General features: G+C 40.8%; 1 protein-coding gene across 1 annotated transcript in view; it reads right to left on the bottom strand.

Moving 5' to 3' along the window:
- Positions 1-545: 545 nt before the first annotated feature.
- Positions 546-12,001, bottom strand: part of LOC133420388 (uncharacterized) — a 49,864-nt gene continuing 38,408 nt past the window's right edge. The window contains exons 17-18 of the mRNA XM_061710077.1: positions 3,419-3,502; positions 546-597 (exon numbers count right to left, since the gene is read on the bottom strand). The gene's annotated coding sequence lies outside the window, so the exon portion shown is untranslated. The remainder of the gene's footprint in view (positions 598-3,418; positions 3,503-12,001) is intronic.

Raw genomic sequence — 12,001 nt, forward strand, 5'->3', positions numbered from 1 at the left:
AGCGCAAAAAATGTTGAATAATGATATAATAATAATTTATTAAGTTTTTATCCTGCTAAATAACTTAGAAATATATTTTGGTCATTTTAAAACACTACCTGGGTTTATACAGACTTGGATTACTGTATTCCATTAGGTGTGTTATTATGATTTTTGTATTTTTTTAACATGCGCAAATATAATTTTTACAACTGCATAATTTCAAAGCAGATAAAGTTTCGCGCCCCCCCAGAGATCTCTGCCTCCCCCCAGGGCCCAGGGGGGGGCCGGACCCCAGGTTGGGAGACACTGCTTTAGACGTGTGAGGTTATAAAACTAAAGCTGACCCCGGAAGACCTGACGACTGGACCGGGATGGTCCGGTTTCCAGCAGGACCTGGTCCACGTGAAGCAGAGCTCAGACTCTAACCCCCAACCCCCCGAGAGGAAGCCCTGCCCCGCCCCGCCCCGCTCGGCCCCGCCCGGCCCGGCCCTGCTCACCGGGTGACGGCGCCGCTCAGGCCCGGCTGGATGAGGTGGGAGAAGTATTCCTCCACCACGGAGGAGGTCAGGTGTTTCTTCAGGTACGGGAAGAAGAGAGGATGACGGGCGACCACGCCTGAGAGAGATGGAGGGAAACAAGACGTCGTCAGAACATCAACTTCAACATGTAGAAGCAAATTTACAGAGAAACCTGGGGCCGGATTCCCCAACATGTTCTTAAGAACGATCTTAAGAAATGTCTTAAGATCTAAAATTAAGAAGTTCATAAGAAAGTTCTTAAGTGCAATTCCTCAATATTTTCTTAAGAACCGTCTTAAGAACTGTCATTTCTTAGGAATTTCTTATTTTTCCTACTTAAGAACTTCTTAAAATATGTCATTGCACGCACCAACAAACAACATTTATAGGTAGTTTGGTCTTAACTGTCAGTCACTAAACATGGAGAAGGAGAAAAAGAGATGCAGGAACTTTTCAAGGTTATGGTGGATGAGATTAATGTGAGAAAGAAAATACTATTGGGGAAAATTAATAATAATTAACTACCACGCTAACTAACATGCTAACAAACAGTTAACAGGCTCTTTGTGTAATTAATTACAAAGTATATCCTCAAACTATGACCTACTAGTCTAAACTTGTCTAAAATGTGTTGAAAAAGGTGATATTAGAGGCTTATTATTATTATTATTATTATTATTATTATTATTATTATTATTATTATTATTATTATTATTAATATTATTATTATTATTATTATTATTATTATTATTATTATTACCTTTTCACAGAAGAAATTTTTTTCGGTTAGTCACGGTTGTCTTAAAGTTAAGAAAAAAGTCAAGAACAAATTTGAGAACTTTTATTTCAAGAATACCATTTATTCTTAAGTTTTTTCTTAAGAAGAAACTTAAAAAGAAAGTTGAGAAAATACTTAAGAACTTTTTTGGAGTGTGACTTCTTCTCTTTTTTCTTCTTAAGACTGAACTTAAGAAAAAAATGACACTTAAGAAAAAAAAATTTCTTAAGAATGTTTTGTGAATCCGGCCCCAGGGGCCTGTACTACGAAGCAAGTTCAACATATCCAGGATATCTTTTCCTTATCCAGATTCACTAAGCGGGACAATTGCAATCACGCTAAGCGGTCACACGACGGTGGTTATCAACTCGGTATATCAACCCAGGTTTCTCCAATCTGGATATGAGCGCGTGCACATAAAAGGGGCCGTGTTTTCAGCGCATGACCAATCGCAAGCATGGAGAAGTCCGCTGTCAGAGCCGCTTATTTCAGTAGCGAAGAGCAAAGGATAAATTACACTGTGATTTAACTTAATATTTAGACTAAAAGTTCATGTCGTGTTCAAATTAAACGAGGTCTGACATTTCATCCTCTCTCAAATGACTCATACCTTGTTTCTACAGTATATTTACAGTTTGTACATAAAGGTTTATTTGCAAAAGTAGTTTTCTTAGAAAGACGGAGTGAGGGTATCTACAGCAAAGACAAACGTACTCACATACCTCTCTGTCAGGAGAAAAGAAATGATAAAGTGTTGATACTTGGGTATGAAAGGAATTGCTTAGTTTCTTGACTAATTCAATTTTTGTTGAAAGTCAGCCCAGTCTTTTTTTTTTTCCTCTCACGATCCGCGCACCGAGCTCCACTGGATTCTCTTTGAAAGGGCATGCCATTTTCCAAGAGAGCTGATTGGTCAGTGGGCGGTGCTTTTATACCCGGCGATCTGTATCTCGAACATAACCTGCTCCGGAGCAGGTTAGCTGTTCAGCATAAGTTACCATGGCGATGTACCCCGGTGAGAAGTGAACCACCGTCGTAGTCCTGAAAACCCAGGGTTAAACCTGAAGTTACCTCGCTAACCCCAAATCCCGCTTCGTAGTACAGGCCCCTGGTCTTTTGAGTCCAGGAAGTTCTTATAAACACAGAGAAACCAAGACCAGGAGGAGACTAATCACTTCATAAATGTAATGAAGTACGAAATAATAAGAATACAAATAAGAAATTCATAAGAAATGACAGTTCTTAAGACGGTTCTTAAGAAAATATTGAGGAATTGCACTTAAGAACTTTCTAATGAACTTCTTAATTTTAGATCTTAAGACATTTCTTAAGATCGTTCTTAAGAACATATTGGTGAATCCGGCCCCAGGATTCCTTGTGAACAGAACATGTGCTGAAAACAAATTCCTGTTCCGTTTGATGGGGATATTCCGTTTGGCGTTTACATGACTGAATATTCAGGTTTTAAAAGGAGTAACCCAGGGGTCATATTGGGGTTTTTAAAAACCCGAATATTAGCAAATTCGGGTTATTCAAAGGGGTTATTGGTGTTTACATGGCCGTGCAAATTCAGGTTATTGCCAATATTGGGGTTTTAAATAGCCCTGTGTTGAAAAAAATTGATTTTCCAATTCTGAATCGATTCTCATATTAATTCCTAAAAATTAATTCTTATGTTTAAGATCGATTTTTTTTTTTCTTCATCATTTTCGCCACTTCTGAAAAATGCCAGGTGCTTCATGGCAATATGTGTGCGTGGTGACAGAATAAATTAGATAAGCTAAAATGATTTGTTTACTGCATGAACTGTTGCAATTTCTTTCTTTTTTGCACTTTAAATGGATATTGAAAGGCCTGTTTGAGTTATTTATTTCTTAGTTATTTCACAATAATTATTGTGAAATTATTATTTCACTAGTTATTTTACAGTCATATAATTCAGGCAACAGCTCAAAAAACATTTTAAATAACGCTAAGCCAAATCAAAATTGAATTGAATCATGATAATCGATTATGAATATTAAGAATCGGAATCGATTCTTGACATTTGAATGGATCCACGGCACTAGTTTTAAAAGGGTTATTGATGCATGTAAACGCAGTCACTGCTGAGCGGATCTGGCTGGTTCTTAGTTCTTACCGATGTTGGCGGAGTCCCCCTTGTCTCCGCTGCGGGTGTAGGCCAGCTCCTCCAGCCGGTAGCTGTGCGGCCCGCCGGGCAGGTCTGCACCACAGACACAAGTGTTTGGTCAAACAAAGGCTGGGGGGGCTGGGGGTTTCTGCTGGGGGGGGTCGTCTGTTCACCGGGCCTTTCACTGCAGGCCAGAACTCCCCACACAAGACCCAGATCCTCAAGGAGCATTTCTAAAGTCCCTAAAACACTCAAGGATCTATTAAAGTCCTGCAAAGCCTACGTTCCCCTCTGAAGGAAGTAGAAACCTCAAATATTTCCCACACCCCTTAAGATCCTCAATAACCTCCTCTACCGACCACGAGGATCTGCATCCGACTTTTTTCTCAACATTTCGACTTTTTTCTCGAAAATTTGACTTTTATCTCGACATTTCGACTTTTTTCTCGAGATTTTGACTTTTTTATCGACATTTTGACTTTTTTCTTGAGATTTTGACTTTTTTATCGACATTTTGACTTTTTTCTTGAGATTTTGACTTTTTTCTCGACATTTCGACTTTTTTCTCGAAATTTTGACTTTTATCTCGACATTTCGACTTTTTTCTCGACATTTTGACTTTTTTCTTGAGATTTTGACTTTTTTCTCAACATTTCGACTTTTTTCTCAACATTTCGACTTTTTTATCGACGTTTTAACTTTTTTCTTGAGATTTCGACTTTTTTCTCGACATTTCGACTTTTATCTCGACATTTCGACTTTTTTCTCGAGATTTTGACTTTTTTCTCGACATTTTGACTTTTTTATCGACATTTTGACTTTTTTATCGAAATTTTGACTTTTTTCTCAACATTTCGACTTTTTTCTCGAAATTTTGACTTTTATCTCGACATTTCGACTTTTTTCTCAACATTTCGACTTTTTTCTCAACATTTCGACTTTTATCTCGACATTTCGACTTTTTTCTCGAGATTTTGACTTTTTTCTCGAGATTTAGATTTTTTTATCGACATTGACTTTTTTCTTGAGATTTCGACTTTTTTCTCAACATTTCGACTTTTTTCTCGACGTTTTAACTTTTTTCTCGAGATTGTACTTCAACATTAATCTTGGCATTTCGATGGATCTGCATCCAAAGGTGATCCAGTTTTAGTTTCCGTAGTTAGATCTCACATGCATGACATCTGTTCGGTTGGGAACTTTTATCTTCCTCATCAAATGAAGGCGGCTTCACCTGCTGGAGCCGGATTAGACCAGCATCGTCCATGAAGGTGGTGGTCTGGTTCATGGGGAACGGTCACCACTAAAGGGCTCACTAAGGTCGACCCCCTCGGTTACTCTTGGGTTGATGTCGTAGAGCAGGGGTGTCAAACTCATTTTGCTTGGCGGGCCGGATTTGACCAGTTTTTTTAATCGCGGGCCGCACGCTCAAAATAACAAAAACGGGGGGGCGCTCTTGAGCAACGCATGGAGTAAGACGTGTTATGCGGAGCTCCCACGGAGTGTAATTAATTATTATTTTCTGGAAGGTTTAAATAAGCAAAAACTTGCCGAAAGGTTAGTTAAGGGATTAATGTGCAGTTGGAGAGGAAATAAGTAAGATGGATGGCGTCCTACGACTTGAGGAAGTATAAGTACAAGCCCGCGAGCCCGAGGCCTATTACTGTATATTCCACCCCGAGCTCGAGTGCTGACGCGGACGGCCCTCCGGACGCGACCGGCCCATTGAAAAGTTTAACCATGGACACTACGGAGCTAAAGGCGGACATAATTGCGTCCCTTCGGAAAGATATCTCCACGGTACTGCGGGAAGAATTGAAGAATGCCCTGGCGGCTGATTTTGAGAAGTTGGGGAGCGAAATGCAGGCAATTAGGTCTGAAATTGCAAGCAGTAATGCTGGATTTCGCTCAGAAATGGACGCGGTGAAGTCTACACTCGTGGATGTCGAAGGCGGCCTGTCAACGTGGTCAGATGAAGTCATTACCCTCCGAGACACGGTGAAAATACTCGAGGGACAAATAGAGACTTTGAACAAGCAGAGCTTGAATTTGGAGTCGAGGATGAGGAGGGGGAACGTGAGGATTTCAGGGGTCGACGAGGCTCCAGGTTCGAGTTCACCCGTGGCGGTCTCGGCACTTCTGAAGGAGCTTTTCCGACTGGACCGGGATATTCGTGTCGACAGATCGCACCGAAGCCTGACGAAGTGGAAGCCGGGGGACAGACCGAGGATGATCATCGCCAAACTGCACAACGAGGGGGACGCAGACGAGATACTGCGGGCGGCGAGAGACGGGAGGAGGCTTCAATACCAGGGCAGGAACGTGGCAGTGTTTCCAGATTATCCAGAAAGCATTGCTAAGGCTAGGAGTGCCTTTACACCCGCCCGCCTGCTGCTGAAGAACCGCCGAGATGTTCGCTACGGGATTAAGTTTCCATCTACTTTTGTTGTCACTTACAACAATGTCGAGAAGGAATTTCGGGATGCGGATGCAGCTTTGGTTTATGCCAAGTCCATAACGGGACCGGCCGTGCCGGTGGAGCCTGCACCTGCCACCTGACTGTGTGTATCCTTATAAGAGAGGTAAAATGACAGTTTACATATGCTGAGATGCTGCTCTGGTGCGGCTGGAATAATCACGTCTCCGCCTCTCAAGTTGCTAATAGACTGAGACATTTTACTTTTTACTTTTCTACCTATTTTATATTTTTGTATTCTGCCTGCTCTAATATAATGTGTGTTATCCGTGCGATATGATTCACTTCGGGACGTATTTGTGTTTATGTTAGTTATCCCGTCTTTCGCTGCATAGATCTCGTCCTTTTTTTTCTCTTTTTTTTTATTCTCTCTTTCGGGGAGGGGAGGGCGTTGTGCGTGTGCGTGGAGATGTCTGTGTGGATGTGTGTGTGTTTTTGTGCGCGCGTGAGTGATGTGCGTGTCTGAGCGCAGGCTTGCGTCTGCATAATGTGGATTTACTTTCAGTGCCTGTTTGTTTGTTAGCGTCCGCATGAATGGGAGGGAAGGGGACTTTTTAGCCACTGCGCCTACTCTTTATCATAGTCTCCATCTAATTTCGTTTCATCCGTGATTTATATTTCTTCTTTTCACCTACGTATGTGTTTGTGCGCGCGGGTGTGGGTTGATGGGCGCGCGCGCCGGCGGGAGATGCGCTCCCGTTGGCGCGCCGGCTCGTGGGCTCGCACTCCGCCCGCAGGTCTATTATACTATTATTACACGGGTTTCGTCTCTGTGGTGAACTCATGGTCTGGGGTGCGACCTAGAGGCGAGAGGGCGCAGGTGCGTCTGTTCTAATATAACCAGTACTCTGGATGCGACCCTGAATGTACCAACCGTTATTGCACACAGGGGGGTACTGTCATCTTACTTTAATGAGGTTTTACATTTGCCCCTTCTGTGCGTTTTTTTTCCTTCTCTTTCTTTCTCCTCTTTCGTCTGTCTTTTCTGCAAATTACGGCTATTGACCTTTTCTGTTGTACGGATATATATTCCTTAATAATAATATATGATAATAAAGAAATGAATATTCTGACAGTCTAAGTCTAAGGCTAATTTAGGGTGGGTGGGGGGGGGATAAAATAAATAATAAAATATAATTAAAAAAAAATACAAAAATATATATTTTTTTTTCTTTCCTTTTTTTTTCTCTTCCTCTAATTGTATATCTCCCTCTTTAGTATTTTTTATTTCCGTCTTGCCCTACCTCTATTCCCTTCATTATATTTATCCCCTTCTATTCCAGTTGTTTTTTACCTACGAGATTGGCTTTAAGTGCATTTATATGAAGAATAGTACATTCACAACCTTCGTTTTAGCTTCATTAATACCTTTATTCTTTCAACCACTTCCAGCTCTGTGGGAGCTTCCATAGCTCTCTTTGTTCTAACTCTTGGGTTTCGTGAAACCCGTCGAACTTGTGTTCGTTTAGCTGCTAGCTTTGTCCTGCGGCCTGGGACTAGGTCCCGGTGATTCCTTGGTTCCAGATGCCTTTTGCTTCTGGCATTTGTTTTCTTTTCATTATGGCTTTTAGTGTTCTTTCCCCCATGTTTCGAGGGGTTCATTTTGAAATATTTTCGGCAACGGCAACTTCATGTCTTTATTTAATTATTTTTTATGAATATTTCTATCGTTTCAATGCGCGAATGCTTCCTCCACAACTCAGCTGTACTATCACTACTACAACTATGCTACTGTATCCATTACTATATCTTAGCATGCCCTATGTTTGCTAATACTCTTTTGGTACTTCTCTTCTCTCCAACCACCGTCATTTATATCATCAAACCTCCAATACTAGTATTATACCCAAACGCAGTCCTTCCCGTGTGTGCCCCACTTGCATTCCGCTCCCCACAGAGGCTCCCAACGATATCAATATTGAATATGGGAAAAATTGCCTTAGATATCCAACCTAACATGACCAATAGATGGGTTCGCTGAGGGTTTTGAGCTACAACGTCAAGGGTTTACATAACCCAGTGAAAAGGAAGAAAATCCTAAACCAGTTAAAGCAATATAAATGTCAGGTAGCACTCTTACAGGAAACGCACTTATCAGATATTGAACATGAAAAATTAAAAAAATCGTGGGCTGACAAAGTGTTTTTCTCATCTCATAAATCTGGAAAAAAAAGAGGAGTTGCAATTCTTATACATAGACTGGTCAACTTTAAACTAGATTCAGTTCATAAGGATTCAGAGGGAAGGTATATTTTAATAAATGGCTCAATTGATGGCACACAAATTTCACTTATGAATGTCTACGCCCCCAATGAAGACGACCCTGAATTTATTAAGACAATTTTTGATATAACATTGCAATATAGCTCCGGCGTCCTTTTGAAAGGGGGTGATTATAACTGTGTGATGTCACAATTTAGGGATAAACAACCCATACCCAAAACACCTCCCTCCAGGATGAGCAAAATGTTAAAACATTTGTCTACAGAGACAGGGATAACAGACGTTTGGAGAAGTAAATATCCTGGCGCTAAAGACTTTACTTTTTTTTCTAATAGACATCTGTCCTATTCTCGATTAGATTACTTCTTCACCCCTAAAGCTGAAATGCATAGGATATTGGATACAACCATATACCCGATCACTATTTCAGACCACGCACCAATTTCAGTAGATTGGGATATAGGACACAGATTCACAACCAAACAATGGAGACTAAACGCTTCCCTCCTGAATGACAAGGATTTTGTTACGTTTGTGAATTCTGAGTTGAAAAAATACCTTGAAATAAACACATCGCCTGAAACGTCACCTCTTATATTATGGGATTGTGCTAAAGCGTACATGAGGGGCTGTATTATTTCATATGCCAGTGCGAGAAAGAAGAAGAGAGAAGCAAAACGCCAGGAACTAGAGGGAAAAATACGAGGTTTGGAAAGACAGCATAAAAGCACGCCCAATTTGGATGTATTAAATACTCTCAAACAAGCAAGAAGAGACCTCAACAACCACCTCTCTGAAAAGATTGAGGGCAACCTGAGGTTCACTAACCAAAAATACTACGAGTCTGGAAACAGAGCCAGTAGATTATTGGCCCTGAGGCTGAGAAAACAACAATCTTCTAATGTAGTACAAAAAATAAAATCCGGTGACTTGACATTAACAAAACCAGACGAGATTTCAAACTCATTTGCAGAATTTTATAAAACTTTATATAAAAACACAGATACGTGCACAGACAACGACGAACTAAAACGTTTCCTGGAAAACATCAAATTACCAGAGTTATCAGAGGACTCTGCGGAGGAGTTAGATCGCCCAATTACGGCAGAGGAACTGCTGCAAGTAATCTCCATACTGAAAAATAATAAAAGCCCGGGCCCGGACGGATTCATTAATGAGTTTTATAAGACTTTCAAGGACGTTGTTTCTCCCCTACTACTAAATGCCTATCATCACGCATTACAATGTGGCAGCTTGGCCCCTTCTTGGAGAGAAGCAACAATAGTAGTGATACACAAAGAGGGTAAGGACCCGACTAAATGCCAGTCATATAGACCCATCTCACTCTTGAATACAGATATGCGTATGTTGACAGCCATCCTAGCTAAACGGGTAAACAACGTCATCATTAGTATTATCCACCCTGATCAGACAGGCTTCATTACAGGGAGATATTATGGGGACAACATCCGCAGACTGCTAAACATAATGACCCACCCGTCGGTGAGGAAACAGGAAGTGATGTTGCTATCTCTCGACGCCCAGAAAGCATTCGATCGCGTTTCTTGGCAATACTTGATACAAACTCTGGAGAAATTTAAATTTGGCCCCAATTTCATAAAATGGGTACAAACGCTATATAATGGTCCGCAGGCGGCGGTTAAGGCCAATGGCTTTCTTTCCGACAGATTTACTTTAGAACGGGGCTGCAGACAAGGATGCTCGCTATCGCCACTACTGTTTGCAATCAGCATTGAGCCGCTTGCACAATTGATCAGGGATGACGTAAATATAAAGGGCATTACAATCGATGGTGAACAGCACAAACTTTCTTTATATGCCGATGATGTGTTACTATATTTGCGAGAACCGGCAGCGACAATCCCATATCTAAAATCTGTTATTTCTAATTACGGGTATTTCTCGGGCTATAAAATAAACGTGGACAAAACAATGGCATTAGACATCAGTAGCAAAATCCCACAGACAGTTAAGACTCAGAGTGAATTTAGGTGGCCTGATAATGGCATCAAATATCTTGGGATTTTTATTCCTTTATCCCTGGACAAATTATATGAGACCAACTACAAGAAATTAATACAAACTATTAGTGATGACTTACACCGGTGGTCAGCACTCCCCCTTTCTCTCCTGGGCCGAATAGAGAGTATACGTATGAATGTCCTACCTAGGCTTCTGTATCCGTTTCAGATGCTTCCTGTGGACATTCCTAAAATGGTATTTGATAAACTGGACAGACTTATCTCTACATTCATATGGCAGGGGAAAAGGCCGAGGGTAAGGCTAAAAACTCTACAGCTATCTAAGGAAGGGGGGGGGCTTAAACTCCCAAACCTCAGGCACTACTTTTGGGCGGCACAGCTGAAACCACTAACAGTTTGGCTACATGACATTGAGAGTACCAGGTGGTTAAATATTGAAAAAAGCCTTTGCTCCCCACCCCTACATGTTATGCCCTTTTTAGATACTCCACTGATGGAAGTCCAAATGAGTGAGTGGACTAGAGCCACTCTGAAAATTTGGAGAAAGATAAGAACTACTTTTGGCCTACCTAAACAAATCTCATCATTGACGCATATAGCATACATGAAAGATTTCATACCATCTCGCTTGGACTCAGGGTTTAGGAAATGGACGGATTACGGTTTAACCAGTATACACCAATTGGTTGGGAAAGATGGACTTAAATCATTCGAGCAACTGCAGACAGAATACGGGCTCCCAAAAACAGATTTTTACAGATATCTGCAGCTGAGAGATTTTCTAACAAAACATAAAGATTGGAAGAGAGCCATGAAACCTACTCCCATTGAAGAGATGCTGCTAAAATTTGAATTTGGGGAGGGCAAGGTAATCAAAGAATTTTACCAAGTCTTCTTGGATCTAAGCCCAAATAATACTGTATATATAAAAGAAAAATGGGAGGCTGAGTTAGGCATAGAAGTAGCACCGGACTCGTGGGTGGATATTTGTAGCGAAGCACACCTGGTAACCAACTCCAATACCTGGAGGGAATTTAAGTGGAAAGTAATATCCAGATTCTTTAGGACACCTCAAATAGTGGCCAAAATGGGTCAAAATTATTCAAATGTATGTTGGAGGGAATGTGGGGCACACATCGGGAACCACTCTCATATATTCTGGACCTGTACCAAATTAAAACCCTTCTGGTTGGAGATATCTGAAGCTTTGAAACGAGTTTTCGATCAGCCTGTCACAGTCGACCCCGTGGTGATGCTGCTGGGAGCTATACCGGAGGGTTTGGGGAGCAGAGCCAAAGCATATCTATTGCATATACTACTTACAGCGGCTATAAAATGCATTACTATAAATTGGCTAAAACCAGATCCGCCCACGTATAACTTGTGGGTGGAGAAAGTAAGGGACATCTACCAAATGGAGAGAATTACTTATTCTTTGAGACTGCAATCAGATATATTTTGTAAGAGATGGAGCCCGGCAATGCCCCTGTTAATGGAGCAGTAGACCCAAACCATTATAATTCGGTAATTTCTAGATTTTCTGTCCTACACTTCCCACCAGACCTCCTGGCGGGTTTTTGTTTTTGTTTGTACTGTCCGACGCTCCCTTCATGCTGCTACTGTTGATACTTATGTGTATGGAGATGTGTGTAGGGATATACTGTATTTTATTTTTTTTTATGTATGGAACAGCTGAGTGTGTTTAAAAAAAAAAAAAAAAAAAGGAAACAGTTGTAATATTTGGATATTGTATTCTATGTGAAGTTGCCTAATAAAAACAAAGTTAAAAAAAAAAAAAAATAACAAAAACGGTGCGGAAATTTTTTTTTCGAATTCTTTTTTTTACTATTGTTATCTAATCCAATATCAGTTTAGTTAATTTTAAAGGAA

This window comes from Cololabis saira, chromosome 20 (genome assembly GCF_033807715.1).
Source record: "Cololabis saira isolate AMF1-May2022 chromosome 20, fColSai1.1, whole genome shotgun sequence".
NCBI classification, from domain to species: domain Eukaryota; kingdom Metazoa; phylum Chordata; class Actinopteri; order Beloniformes; family Belonidae; genus Cololabis; species Cololabis saira.